The sequence below is a fragment of the Macaca fascicularis genome, chromosome 11, assembly GCF_037993035.2.
Source record: "Macaca fascicularis isolate 582-1 chromosome 11, T2T-MFA8v1.1".
Taxonomy (NCBI): Eukaryota; Metazoa; Chordata; class Mammalia; order Primates; family Cercopithecidae; genus Macaca; species Macaca fascicularis.
In genome coordinates, this window is record NC_088385.1 from 127,839,669 (window position 1) to 127,853,162 (window position 13,494).

The 13,494-nt window shown below is 39.3% G+C and overlaps 1 protein-coding gene across 5 annotated transcripts in view; it reads right to left on the reverse strand.

The window, feature by feature from the left end:
* The window catches only part of SPPL3 (signal peptide peptidase like 3), a 145,891-nt gene that overhangs the window by 28,758 nt on the left and 103,639 nt on the right, over nucleotides 1-13,494 (reverse strand). The window lies entirely within an intron of this gene.

A 13,494-nucleotide genomic window follows, 5' to 3' on the forward strand; every position in this document is an offset into this window, starting at 1 on the left:
ACAGGAAGGCCTCAGCGACAATGACTTCAGAGTCGAGACCTGAAGGAAGTAGTCACTGTCAATCTGGGGAACTAAAATGGCATGTCACATTGTTCCTTAACCAGTGAACAATGTTGTGTACAAAAGCTTGCTCATTTATTTCTTTTTTTGTGAACTATCTATCTAAGTCCTTAGCTAATTTTCCACTAGTGTTTTCCTGTAAAGAAGGGGTTTGTGGGCCGGGCGCAGTGGCTCATGCCTCTAATCCCACCACTTTGGGAGCCTGAGGTGGGTGGATCACAAGTTCAGAAGATAGAGACCATCCTGGCCAACATGGTGAAACCCTGTCTCTACTAAAAATACATAAATTAGCTGGGCATGGTGGTGCACGCCTGTAGTTCCAGCTACTTGGGAGGCTGAGGCAGGAGAATTGCTTGACCCTGGAAGGCAGAGGTTGCAGTGTGCCGAGATTGTGCCACTGCACTCTAGCCTGGCGACAGAGCGAGACTCTGTCTCAAAAAAAAAGGCGAGGGAGGGGTTGTGTTTGTTTGTCCAAAAGAACTTTCTGTTATGATGGTCTTTATCTGCACTGACAAGTGCTGTGGACATTAGCCACATTATGTGCTCACTGAAATGTGGCTGGTAGGACAGAGGAACTGACTTCTAAAACTACACAACTTTTAGATAAAAACACATGGTCAATCTTTGTGACCTTGGATTTGGAGTGGATTCTTAGATATGATGCCAAAAACACGAGTAAAAAACAGAGAAAAACTTAAAAACTTATGTGCTTCAAAGGATACTATCAAAAAAGTCAAAAGACAACCCATAGGATGGGAGAAAATCTTTGCAAATCATATATCTGATAAAGGACTTGTGTCTAGGATATATAAAGAACTCTTACACCTCAATAATAAGAAGGACAACCTGATTTTAAAATGAACAAAGGATCTGAAGAGACATTTCTTCAAAGAAGACACACAAATAGCCAATGAGGCCATGAAAAGATGTTCAACACCGTCAGTCATCAGGGAAATACAAATCAAAACCATGAGAAACTGGCTGGGAGCAGTGTGCTCATCATGCCTGGAATCCCAGCACTTTGCGGCTGAGGCAAGAAGAGGATCACTTGAGACCCCTGTGGGCAACACAGTGAGACCTTATCTCTATAAAAAATAAAAGAATTAGCTGAGTGTGGTGGCATGTGCCTACAGTCTCAGCTACTCAGGATCCTGAGGTAGGAGATCACTCGAGCCCAGGAGGTGAAGGCTGATGGCGGCACTGCACTCCAGCCTGAGCAACAAAGTGAGACACTGTCTCCTGAAAACAAACAAAACAAAACAAAAAAACTACCATAAGAAACCACTTCCCACATAGCAAGATGGCTATAGTCAGATAACTAACTGTTGGCAAGGACACAAGGATGTAAAACTGGAACCTTCATACACTACTAGTGGGAACGTGAACTGGCGCAGATACTCTGGAAAACAGAATCTAACCACGTTGACACCCTGACCTAAGAATTCCAATCTCCAGAACTCTGAAAAAACACATTTGTTGTTTAAGCCCCAGTCTATGGGTATTTCGTGGCAGCCTGGGCTAATGCAGATCAGATTTCATACTTGAATCCTTTTACATGTATTGAGATTTGTTTCAAGTCCCCATATATGGTCTGTATTAGTAAATATTCCACATACACTTGAGAACAGCATGTGTTCTGTTGTTGGATGAAATGTTCTATAAATGCCAATTAGGTCAAATTGATTAAGAGTATTGTTGAAATCCACTGTATCTTTGATTTTCTGCCTACTTATTCTATCAATTATTGAGAGTGGTACCGAAATCTTCAGCTATATTTGTGGATTTATTTCTCCTTGGAGTTCTCTCAGTTTTTGCTTCATGTATTTTGAAGATCTTTTATTAGATATATAAACATTTATGATTGTTATATTCTCTTTCTTAATTGACCTCTGTCATTACCAAATAACCTTCTTGTCTGTGGCAGTATTCTTTACTCTGAAAGCTGCTTTGTCTTATATTAATACAGCCATTCCAGCTTTCTGTAGATGAGTATAAGCAGTGTGTATCTTTTCCCAACCTTTTACTTAAAAAAATTTTTTTTTAAAAATTTTAACCACTAGAAGAGATTAACCTTTTTTGGCTTTATATTTATAGTGTGCTTCTTGTAAGCAGCATATATTTGGGTCTTGCTTTTTTATTCAATCTCACAATTGCTGTTTTACTTATTTTTACTTTTTTTAGACAGAGTCTCACTCTGTCACCCAGGCTGGAGTGCAATGGCATAGTCTTGGCTCACTGCAAGCTCCGCCTCCCGGGTTCAAGCAATTCTCCTGCCTCAGCCTCCCAAGTAGCTGGGACTACAGGCGCATGCCACCATACCCCCCTAATTTTTATATTTTTAGTAGAGACGGGGTCTCACTATGTTCGCCAGGCTGGTCTTGAACTCCTGACCTCATGATTCGCCTGCCTTGGCCTCCCAAAGTGCTGGGATTAGAGGTGTGAGCCACCACACCTGGACAACTGCTGTTTTAAAGAGGTGTGTAGACCAATTTCATTGAATGTGATTAGTGATACAATTAGGTTTGAGACTATCATTTTGAAACCTCAAAATAGTTTGAGACTGTTTCCTACTTGTCTTATTTCCCCGTTAACCTGACTTCGTTTGGATTAATATAGTATTTTTTATGATCCAATTTGATCTCCTTTGTTGTCCTATGAGCTCTAACTCTTTGCTCTTTTAGTGGCTGCTGTAGAGTTTATAGTATACATCTTTGACACAGTCTACCTTCCAGTTACAATGTAACATTCATGTATAGTATAAACAGCTTACAATAGTTTATATTTCCTTCCCTCAACCTTTGTGCTACTGTGGCCATGCATTTAACTGTTACATGTTATCTTATAAACCTCACAATATATTATTTTTATGTCATCAATTTTCACTCATTCATTCATTCATTCATTCATTCATTCATTCATTCATTGTCTCACTGTGTTGCCCAGGCTGGTCTCAAACATCTGGGCTTGAGCAATCAATCCTGTTTCAACCTGCCAAGTAGCTGGGATTACAGGCACATACCACTGTGCCCAGCTCCAGTCAATTATCTTTTACACAGCTGTAAATAAGAAAAAAACTTTTACTGATGCATTTTCATTTCTGGTGATCTTAACTCCCTTGGGTAAATACAGATTGACAGCTGGTACCATTTTCGCTCTGCTCAAAAGACTTCCTTTAACATTTTTTTAGTGTAAGATGGCTGGTGATGTGATGAATTCTTTCAGGTAGTGTATGGTGTGTCAGAAAACATCTTCACTTTGCCTTCATTTTTAAAAGATATTTTAGCTATAGAATTTTACAGTGAGTTTTTTCTTCCTGTACGTTAAAGCTACTGTTAACACTGACTTTTCACTTGTATTTTCAAATCTGACATCATCCTCATCTTTTCTCCTCTATACCTAACACGCTTTTTTGCCCCCTCTGGCTGCCTTGAGGATTTTCTTTCACAGCTCATTTTGAGCTACTGATTATGTATCTTGGTGTAGTTTTCTTCATGTTTTTTGTGCTTGGGGTTCATTAAGCTTTTTGAATCTGCAGATTATAGTTATCATCAAATTTAGAAAAAACCTGGCCATTATTTCTTCATGTATTATTCTGTCCCTCCCTTTCTTCTCCTCCTTCAGGGACTCAATAGTAGGCCACTGGAGGTTTCTCTCTAATGTTCAATGATTTCTCCATTATGCTCTTTTCATGTTTAAAAAATTATTCTTTTCTGTACTTCATTTTGGATAATTTCTACTGCTGTGCCTTCAAGTTCACTAATCTTTTCTTCTGCAATGTCTAATTGCTGTTATTCCCATCCAGTGTATTTTTCATCTCAGACATTGCTGTCTTGATTTCTGAAAGTTTGATTTGGTTCTTCTTTATAATTTCCACGTATTGGCCAGGCGCAGTGGTTCATGACTGTAATCCCAGCACTTTGGGAGGCTGAGGTGGGTGGATCTCTCAAGGCCAGGAGTTCGAAACCAGCCTGGCCAACATGGTGAAACCCCATCTCTACTGAAAATACAAAAATTAGCCAGGCGTGGTGGCCCACACCCATAGTCCCAGCTACTTGGGAGGCCGGAGAATCGCTTGAACCCAGGAGGTGGAGGTTGCAGTGAGATCACGCCACTGCACCCCAGCCTGGATGACAGAGCAACTCTGTCTCAAAAAATAAAATAAAATAAAAATAACCTCCATGTATCTAACTTTTTGTATATATGGAATACCAGTATATCTGTTTTGATGTTATGCTAACATCTGTGTCAGTTCTGGGTCAGTTTTGATTGACGGATTATTTTCCTTATCCTGGGTCATGTTTTCCTTCTTTTTTGCCTGTCTGATCATCTCTGCATGCATGCTAGGCACTGTGAATTTTACCTTATCTAAATATTTTTTATTCCTATTAATTTTGAGCTTTGATCGGGGATGCTGTTAGATACCTGGCTTTAATTGATTTTTGTTTCCATGATTTGTTAGGAGGGTCTGAAGCAGTGCTCAGTCTAGGGTAATTATTCTCTATCACTGAGGCAAGATCTCAGTACTCTACCCAATGCCAAATGAATTGTAAGTTTTTCCAATCAGGCTTTTGGAAACAGGTACTCTCCCTTCTAATCCTTTCACATTATTCTTTCCTCCACCTTAGGTGATTTCCACATATGCATAACTAATTAATACTGTGATGAGGCTGAGTGCGGTGGTTCATGCCTGTAATCCCAGCACTTTGAGAGGCCGAGGCGGGCAAATCACGAGGTCAGGAGTTCGAGACCAGCCTGGCCAACATGGTGAAACCCTGTCTCTACTAAAAATACAAAAATTAGCCAGGCGTGATGGTGGGTACCTGTAATCCTAGCTACTCAGGAGGCTGAGGCAGGAGAACTGCTTGAACCTGGGAGGCGGAGGTTGCAGTGAGGCAAGATTGTGCCACTGCACTCCAGCCTGGGTGACACAGTGAGACTCCAACTCAAAACAAACAAACAAACAAACAAACAACAAACAAAAAAACTGTGATGAATGTTCAAGGAGTCTGTGTAGATCTCTGTGTTTTCTCATTTTGCAGCTCACTTTTCTTTTGTACTCTGTTCTATTACCTCTAGCTGCCTCTAGCCATCTCTTGGACTCTCAGTTCCCTCTCTTCAACTTAGGAAATCTTTCTCTCTGCACCATGACTGGAAACTATCTTAAGACAGTATGATAGGAAAACTATTCCTCAACTCTCAGGAATACTGTCCTTTGCTGTCTGATGAAAAATATCTTGAAAACTGCTGTGTCATGAGGTTTACATGTTTTTTATTGTTTTTAAAGTTGCTTCAGGTGGGATGGTAATTCAGTCTCTGTTCCTCTATCTTGGCTGGAAGTACAAGTGGCTCTAGGTAGTTCTTTTAAATAGGTCCTGAACTGGGCAGATTTTTAAGTGAAGGAAAAGGCCTTTTAAAATTTGTTCATGTCTTTAAAAGTCCCTGGGGGTACGAAACATTGATGAATTTTATCCCTTTATTTAGGAAAGGAGAGGATCCTAGAATGAAGAGGTAGGTCATAATTCTTCCTGGAAGAAACTTAACCAAACGATTGGGCTCAGGTCACACTGATCACGCTCTTAACTTTGTAGTTTCCCACGTCTATGACTCAAAACTTCTTGCTGGATTCGAAAGACTTGCCCCTCTACTAACAGCCTGACTCAAGCTGCCACTCTTGTTTCCTGTACTTTCAGGCACTGTCTAAAACTCCCTTATCTGTTACTGGTACTGAGGAAGCCTCAATTAAAATGGGAGGTCTGGGTAGGATAATCTATGGAGTAGGGACTGGTTAGTTACATGTCACCCTGTGACATATAAATTTGGCCAACGAACTGTTTAACAAACTGTTCCACTGGAGGGCAGCCCCAGTGGGTGACAGTTCCCCAGCAGGACCAAAACACGATGACTTTTAGATGTGGTGGACTCCCTGAAACATGGTTAAGACTCCTTCTGAAATATGGTCAGGGGTCTGACATGTTGGCTTTCCTTTGGGTTTTTTTATTTTTAAAAAGCCTTGGATTTTAGATGATTCATATATAGTATTTGAGACATTATATTTATTAGCAGAGATTAAAACATACACTTACTGCTCATACCTCAGTCACCCTTAGAGGAATAGCTATGGCAACTGGCTCCTGAAAAACTTTTTCCTATTAATTTTAATTAGTTCCACAACAAACTAGATGTAATATTTTGCATGTATTTCCCCTGCCAAGGCACCTGTGGTAGTTTCTAGTACATGGTTTCACTTCTATGATCTTTTAAGCTTTAATTCATGTTTTCGCACAGCAGAGCTAACAATGTGCAGGGACCTAAACTCTAGGATTGGTGATGCATTTAATGGGAACGTCTCTGCAGTCAATGGAACGTGAAGACTGCTCCTTCCCTGTGGGCATGCTTTGGAAAGAATGTATTAATTTAAACTAAGTTTTTCAAATTCACTTATGAATGGAGTAACAATAACTACACTTGTTATGTTCTGTTTCACAGAATCTGGTGACAGCAGGTTAAATTTGCAGGAATTTTTATCTACATCTCTACTCTTGGGGCTATACAGACTGCCAGCTTCTCTTACTTTTCTGTTGGCATTATATCACTATTCTGGATTGGAAGGTTGCCAGTCATCTCTTTGGTTTAACCCTAGGCACAGCTGCTACAGAGCCTCTCCCATGAGACTGGATGAGTGAGAATAGGTGCTGAGAACCCCCCGCGGGACAGGATGAAGGGTTATAATAACTCTATTTCAATTTGTTATTAATTGAGAACTATTTATAACTCCATCCTGGATGTTTTAAGGCAAGATTTCCCCGTTTTTTCAAATACAGCTGCTCCCTGACTTACGATGGGGTTATATCCCAATGAACCCAGGCAAGCTGAAAATCTCGAGTTCAAAATGCATTTAATATTCATACATCTAACCTACTGAACATCATAGTTCAGCCCAGCCTACCTTAAACGTGCTCAGAACACATACATTAGCATACAGTTGGGCAAAATCATCTAACACAAAGGCCTGTTTTGTAATATAGTGCTGAATATTTCCAGTTACTTACTGAATACTGTACACTGAGAGTGAAAAACAGAATGGTTGTATGTGTACTTGAAGTACGGTTTCTACTGAAATCATACTGCCTTTGTACCATCATAACGTGGAAAAATCTTAAGTCAAACCATCATTAAGTCAAACCATTGGTAAGTTGGGGACCTTCTGTAGCAGAAAGTAGTGGTCAACTTCGAACCAGTTTTAGCTGGTCCATTTTTTTAGCATCTAACTGACAAGAACTGTAGCAGGGGCAGGAAAGCCTTAGGCAGGAATGAGGTACTATCAGATGGTGGGGGAGGGTGGAGGAGTGGTAGGGAGAGCAAGCATTCTTCTTAGTTCTCTGTGTAATCAGAAAACCTTAAATTTCTTGCTGCCTCAAATAAGCTTAGCTAAAATCAAGCCTTGTTTGGTTGTTAGAAGCAGACCATGGGTCACCACTGCACAAAACAGAAATGGGGCTAAATGAATTAGTAGGGCCTTACCTATTAGCTCAAGCTGGGAAGATTAATATCTTCCAGTTTTATAAAACAAGATTAAAGGGCCTGGGCTCAGCAGATCCCATGCCACTATGACTGGGGTCTGGTAATGTTACTCACACTGCACAGCTGACAGCAAACTTAAGCTATTTAAATAAAGTCTTTGCAGAAGACTCTGCTTCCAGAGCTATCCAGGACTATTTTCAATTACAGACCTTTAACTTAGCTTATTTGGTAATTTAATAAGTGCATAGACATCAGATTGCTAGGCTGGACCGAGAACAGTTTGTTACATCTTCATAGAAGACTACTCTTCATTCTCTTCCATCCTGACCTGCCTTCACAATCTTGTTATTGCTATACAGTAACATATAATATGATGTTAATATAATGTTATAAATATACACTCCATCCAAATTGTATCCTGGATATTTGCAAGTCTAGGTACTGAAATCAATGTTTACGTCAGGTGCGGTGGCTCATGCCTGTAATCCTAGCACTTTAGAAGGCTGAGGTTGGTGGATCACCTGAGGTTAGAAGTTCGAGACCAGCCTGGCCAACATGGCGAAACCCTGTCTCTACTAAAAATACAAAAGTTAGCTGGGCCTGGTGGCGCACACCTGTAATCCCAGCTACTCAGGAGGCTGAGGCAAGAGAACTGCTTGAACCTGGGAGGTGGAGGTTGCAGTAAGCTGAGATCACACCACTTCACTCCAGCCTGGGCAAAAGAACGAAACTTGGTCTCAAAACAAAAAACAAAACAAAAAAAAGAAATCAATGATTAAATGATCAGCAGGACTTGAGCTATGGCTTTTTCATCAGAGACAACCATTTACCATCACAGAAAAAAAATCCATCTAAATTATAGCATATTATATGCTTTTTTTTTTTGTCTTTTCATCAACTATGACTCAACAGGAGGTAGTTATGGGTCAAGGTGTAGGAGGTAAACAAATGTCCAATTATTGATACTTACATAGAACCTACACTAAGAAAGACAGACTAAGAATCTGGGGAGGAAGAGACAGTCTCGGACTCAGCAGCTGACAGTCCAGAGGGTTAAAGTGATCATAGTTGAGCTTGATTGAGCTCATACCGTCAGGCATTATGTTAGGTGCTTTACAGGCAAGGTTTCTTTTGATTCATAGAAAAACTCCATGAGTGGGGTGACCACAAATCCCAACTTATGCCTGCTGCCCTGGCAAAATTATGAAGGAAACAAAAATATTTCACCCAAAAATATACTTCTTTGACATATTTCAGATGGCTTTCACAAGGGCTGGAAATACAAGAATAGCTGAGAGAAGCTGTGTGGGGCAGATTTGCATCTGTAGAGAAAACATACACCGATGTGGCTGAGGCATTTATCTGAGGCCCTACCTTGTCCAGACATAGGAAAGATTGAGAGTCTGACACCTTAGAAGGTCAGAAAGAAACATATTCCATCTATTCTCTCTCAGGGCTGTGACCTGTGAGGTTGCATCTAGATACATGACAGGACCACCTGTGCTTGCTGGGCCTCCTCTTCTCTCTCCCATAACCTGTCTCACCACCATAACCTGATTGACCACCATAATCTGTCTTGCCACACTCCAAGCCCTCATTCTTGCTGTAACCTCAAGGTGGTATAAAAGCATCAGCCATCTGGCCATTTTTTTGTTTTGAGATCTTATATTTTGTAAGACTTTTGTGCACATTAACAAATCTGTGTGCCTCTTCTATTAATCTGCTATTTGTCAGTTGATTTTTCAGCAAGGATTCAGAGGGCACACAGGAAGTTTTCCCTTGGCCCTGTTACACAACTAATGGGCTCACTGCTTGATGCGCTACACCTTTCCACATCAGTACATACTGCTTCTTCCATAAAAACAACCCAAAAAACCTATTTCTCCCCAAGTAAACTTGATCTGGTATCATTTTTAGATGAGCTGCACATATGCCATCTTACTACAGAGAAATATTAAGACCAAGAGCCTTTACAGGTGAATGATACGGTTTAGCCTTGAACTGGGTAAGGTCCAGATGGCCACTGACCCTGTCAGCTAATTAGTGTCAGATAGAATGACAACTCATCAACATTCTTCAACTTTCAATTGGGTGTAAGTATAAATTCCAGTTTGGTGTTTTGGTCACTTTGATGTACATTTCACATGAAGTTTATTACAGACACTTTATCAAGAAGTAGGTTAATACTCTGTGAGTGCCTTAATAAGGTTTTAGTGTGGCTGAGGTAGAGATCTGGTTATATTTGACGTAAATTTGTTTCAGGGTAGAATTCAGTTGCAAAGAACAGAACTTTAGGAAATCAGCTACTCATTTCTTTATGTCCTAGAGTGGATTAAAAAGGATTTTCTGAGGAAGATTCTAGGCCTGCCCTTGGGAACTTCTACCGCCTGCCTCAGGACAAGGGGAAACATGGGCTTCTATTTAGGTATTGTTAGGTTCCTTGGTTCTGATAAAAATACGAATGCACCATGAGTGCTGTTAAGACAACTAGGTCTGTATTTAGCTGGCAACAGAGTACATTTCTGGGCTGCTGCTGCGTGTGTGTGTGTGTGTGCGCGCGCGCGTGTGTGTGTGTGTGTGTGTATATATATATATATTTTTTTTTGAGATGTGTGTGTGTGTGTGTGTGTGTGTGTGTATATATTTTTTTTTTTTTTTGAGATGTAGTCTCACTCAGTTTGTGGCCCAGGTTGGAGTGCAGTGGCGCAATCTCGGCTCACTGCAACCTTTGCCTCCCAGTCCAAGCGATTCTCCTGCCTCAGCCTCCTGAGTAGCTGGGATTACAGGCATGCACCAACACGCCTGGCTAATTTTTGTATTTTGGGTACAGACAGAGTTTCACCATGTTGGCCAGGCTGGTCTTGAACTCCAGATCTCACATGATCCTCCCACCTTGACCTCCAAAAGTGCTGGGATTACAGGCGTGAGCCACTGTGCCTGGTCTGCTACCAATATTTATTAACAGATCAACATTCAAGAATAATCAGTTTAAGAATTAACAGCCCATTCACTTCTCCAGAAATCCCAAAATATAACCTTAGATCACACTTAGCAATAAGCTGGTTATCCAAACCACAACATCCTGTTGCCCACTGTGCACCTTCAATTTTGGCAAAACTGCTTTTGCTTAAACACATTTTCATGCAACACCACCAATTTATATTGAAGGTACTATAATTCATTCAACATTTATTGGAATGCCTACTGTGAAATGAATGAAACTTAACGTTATATCCTCTTTACGAAGGTCTTTAGGATAAAAGTCTGTCTGATCTTAAGGCCAAGAACAGTTGCAATTCACCTGAACAACTGGGTTCTTCTGATTGAAGGAAGCTGAGAGAGTTTTACATTCTTTCTTTTTAAAGCTGGCTGCTACAAACCTTATGGTGGTCTTTGTGAACCACTAGTAACAAGGGTGCTGGCATTATGGTATGCATTTTTACATTTCTTTTTTGGCTCTATTTTGTCTCCACTCATACTTTTACTTTTCTGTGGCCCCATTTTAATTTCCCTTGAAATAACTTGCAAAAGTTAGTACATGCTCTGAAATCTTTGAAATAGGGCAGTGCAGAGCACAAATAAACAATTGTAGGAAGCAAAATGGAGGTGGGAGCATATCAGTTTATTGAAAGCTATACTTGTTCATCCATTTGCATTCCGATACCTGAGGACACTATGAATACTGGAGGAGAAAAGCAAATGGAAATTTTTACCCTTCATATTTTAGGAATATTTTTTTCTCAGCTCCAGAATAGAGTGAAAATAAGAAAAAAAAAATTTAATTTATAAAAAATTTTGAAAAGAATGTGTTTTTTGATAATCCTACTATTGGAAGTGAGTACAATGAAGAGGGGACTCACTGATTCAAGGTAAACATTACATGGTTAAAGGTTAAGTTAAATATGTGTTCCTAGAAAACTTAACAGTGGTTTTATAAATTGAACATTTAATAGTGAATTGATGAAATTCTTAAATATATAAAAAATACTTGTCTACATATGCTGCAATGGACAAAATCATTCCCTACATCATCTAAAAAGTTCAGGCTTCTGTGTATGATGGAATGACAAAAAGGGTAGCTCAAAAGATAAACACATTACACACAACTAGAACATCATGACACTTGTGAACCACAGTGACACTTGTTCTAGTGAACCAGGTCTAACTACAATTATATGCACTTAGAATGAAAGGCATCACAATCCTATCAAGTATAGTTCTTAGTAAAGAACTCAGTCAGTATCCCTGCAGGCTTATTAACCTGATGTTGTCTTCCTAGAGTACGCTTGGGTATAAGCAAAGAACTCAGTATCTCTGCAGGCTTATTAACCTGATGTTGTCTTCCTAGAGTAGGTTTGGTTATAAGTAAATGAACTGCTCTCACTACCTAAGAAAGCATTGGTAGGTGCTTGCCTTTATAAAAAAGGAAATAGTTACGCTAGAGTTATAAAACAAATGACCAAAACTAACTCAAGAAAATCTAAATAGCCTCTTTTGAACACTGTTAAGACAGAAACTGTTACTAAAGAGGAATATTTTATAAAAGTCAGTACCTCAAGAAATAGATAACAATTATAAACATACAGAAAGTGAAAAGACAAACCCAGAGGCACTTATAAAAAACCCATTTTCACAATAAAGAAAGAACTCTCAAAATTCAACAAGAAGAAAATCCAATTTAAAAATGGGCAAAAGAGTTGAAAAGACACCAAAGAAGAAGAGACATAGATGGTAAATGGGCACATGAAAAGATGCTCAACATCAGTATGCATTAAGAATTAAATGCAAACCAAAATTATAGAGAGATACCACTTCATACCCACCAGAACAGCAGAATAGCTATAATCATAAAGACAGACAATAACAAGTGTTGGTGAAGAAGTGGAGAAATTGGAACCTTCATACATTGCTAGTGGGAATGTAAAACAGCATAGCTGCGTTGGAAAACAGAAGCATTTCTTAAAATGTTAAGACTAAGAATTACCATTAGACTCAGCAATTCCGCTACTAGGTATCTGCTTGAGGGCAATAAATATGTTATGTCCACACAAACTTGTACACAAATGTTCACAGTAACATTACTCATAAAAGCCAAAAAAGGGCAACAACCCAAATGTCCATCAACCAATGAATGGAAAAACAAAAGAGAATACTATTCAGCAATAAAAAGGAATGAAATACTGATAACATGCCACAACATGGATGAACTTCAAAAACACTATGCTAAGTGAAAGAAGCTAGTAACAAAAGGTCACATACTGTATGAATCCACTTATACGAGAGGTCCAGAATAGGCAATTCTATAGAGATAAAAGCTAGATTCATGGTTGCCTAGGGCTGGTGGGTAGGGAAAGAGGAATGGGAATGACTGCTAACTGGTACAAATTTTCTTTTGGGATAATGTGCTAAAATTGGATTACAGTGATGGCTGCACAATTTTGTAAATATACTAAAACCCACTTAATTGTATACTTTAAGTGACCAAACTTTATGGTATTTATATCTCAATAAAGCTGTTAAAACATACTATATTAACAGAATGGACAAAAACCACAGGATCATCTCAATAGAGGCATAAAAACACATGATAAAATCCAATACCCATTCATAATAAAACTCTCCACAAACTAGAAATAAAAGAAATTTCCTCAACCTGATAAAGGGCATTTACGAAAAATGTACAACTAACTACATACTTAATGGGAAATGCTTTCCCTGAAGATTAAGAAAAGGGCAAGGATGGATGTGTGCCTTTGACACTTCTATTCAACACTGTACAAGAAGGGAGAAAAAGGTAAAAAGACAAAGTCTTTCAGAATTGAAACAAGTAGCAAAACTGTCTTTATTTGCAGACCACATCATCCTATGTGCAGAAAATTCTAAGGAATCATAGACAAAAAACTACCAGCACTA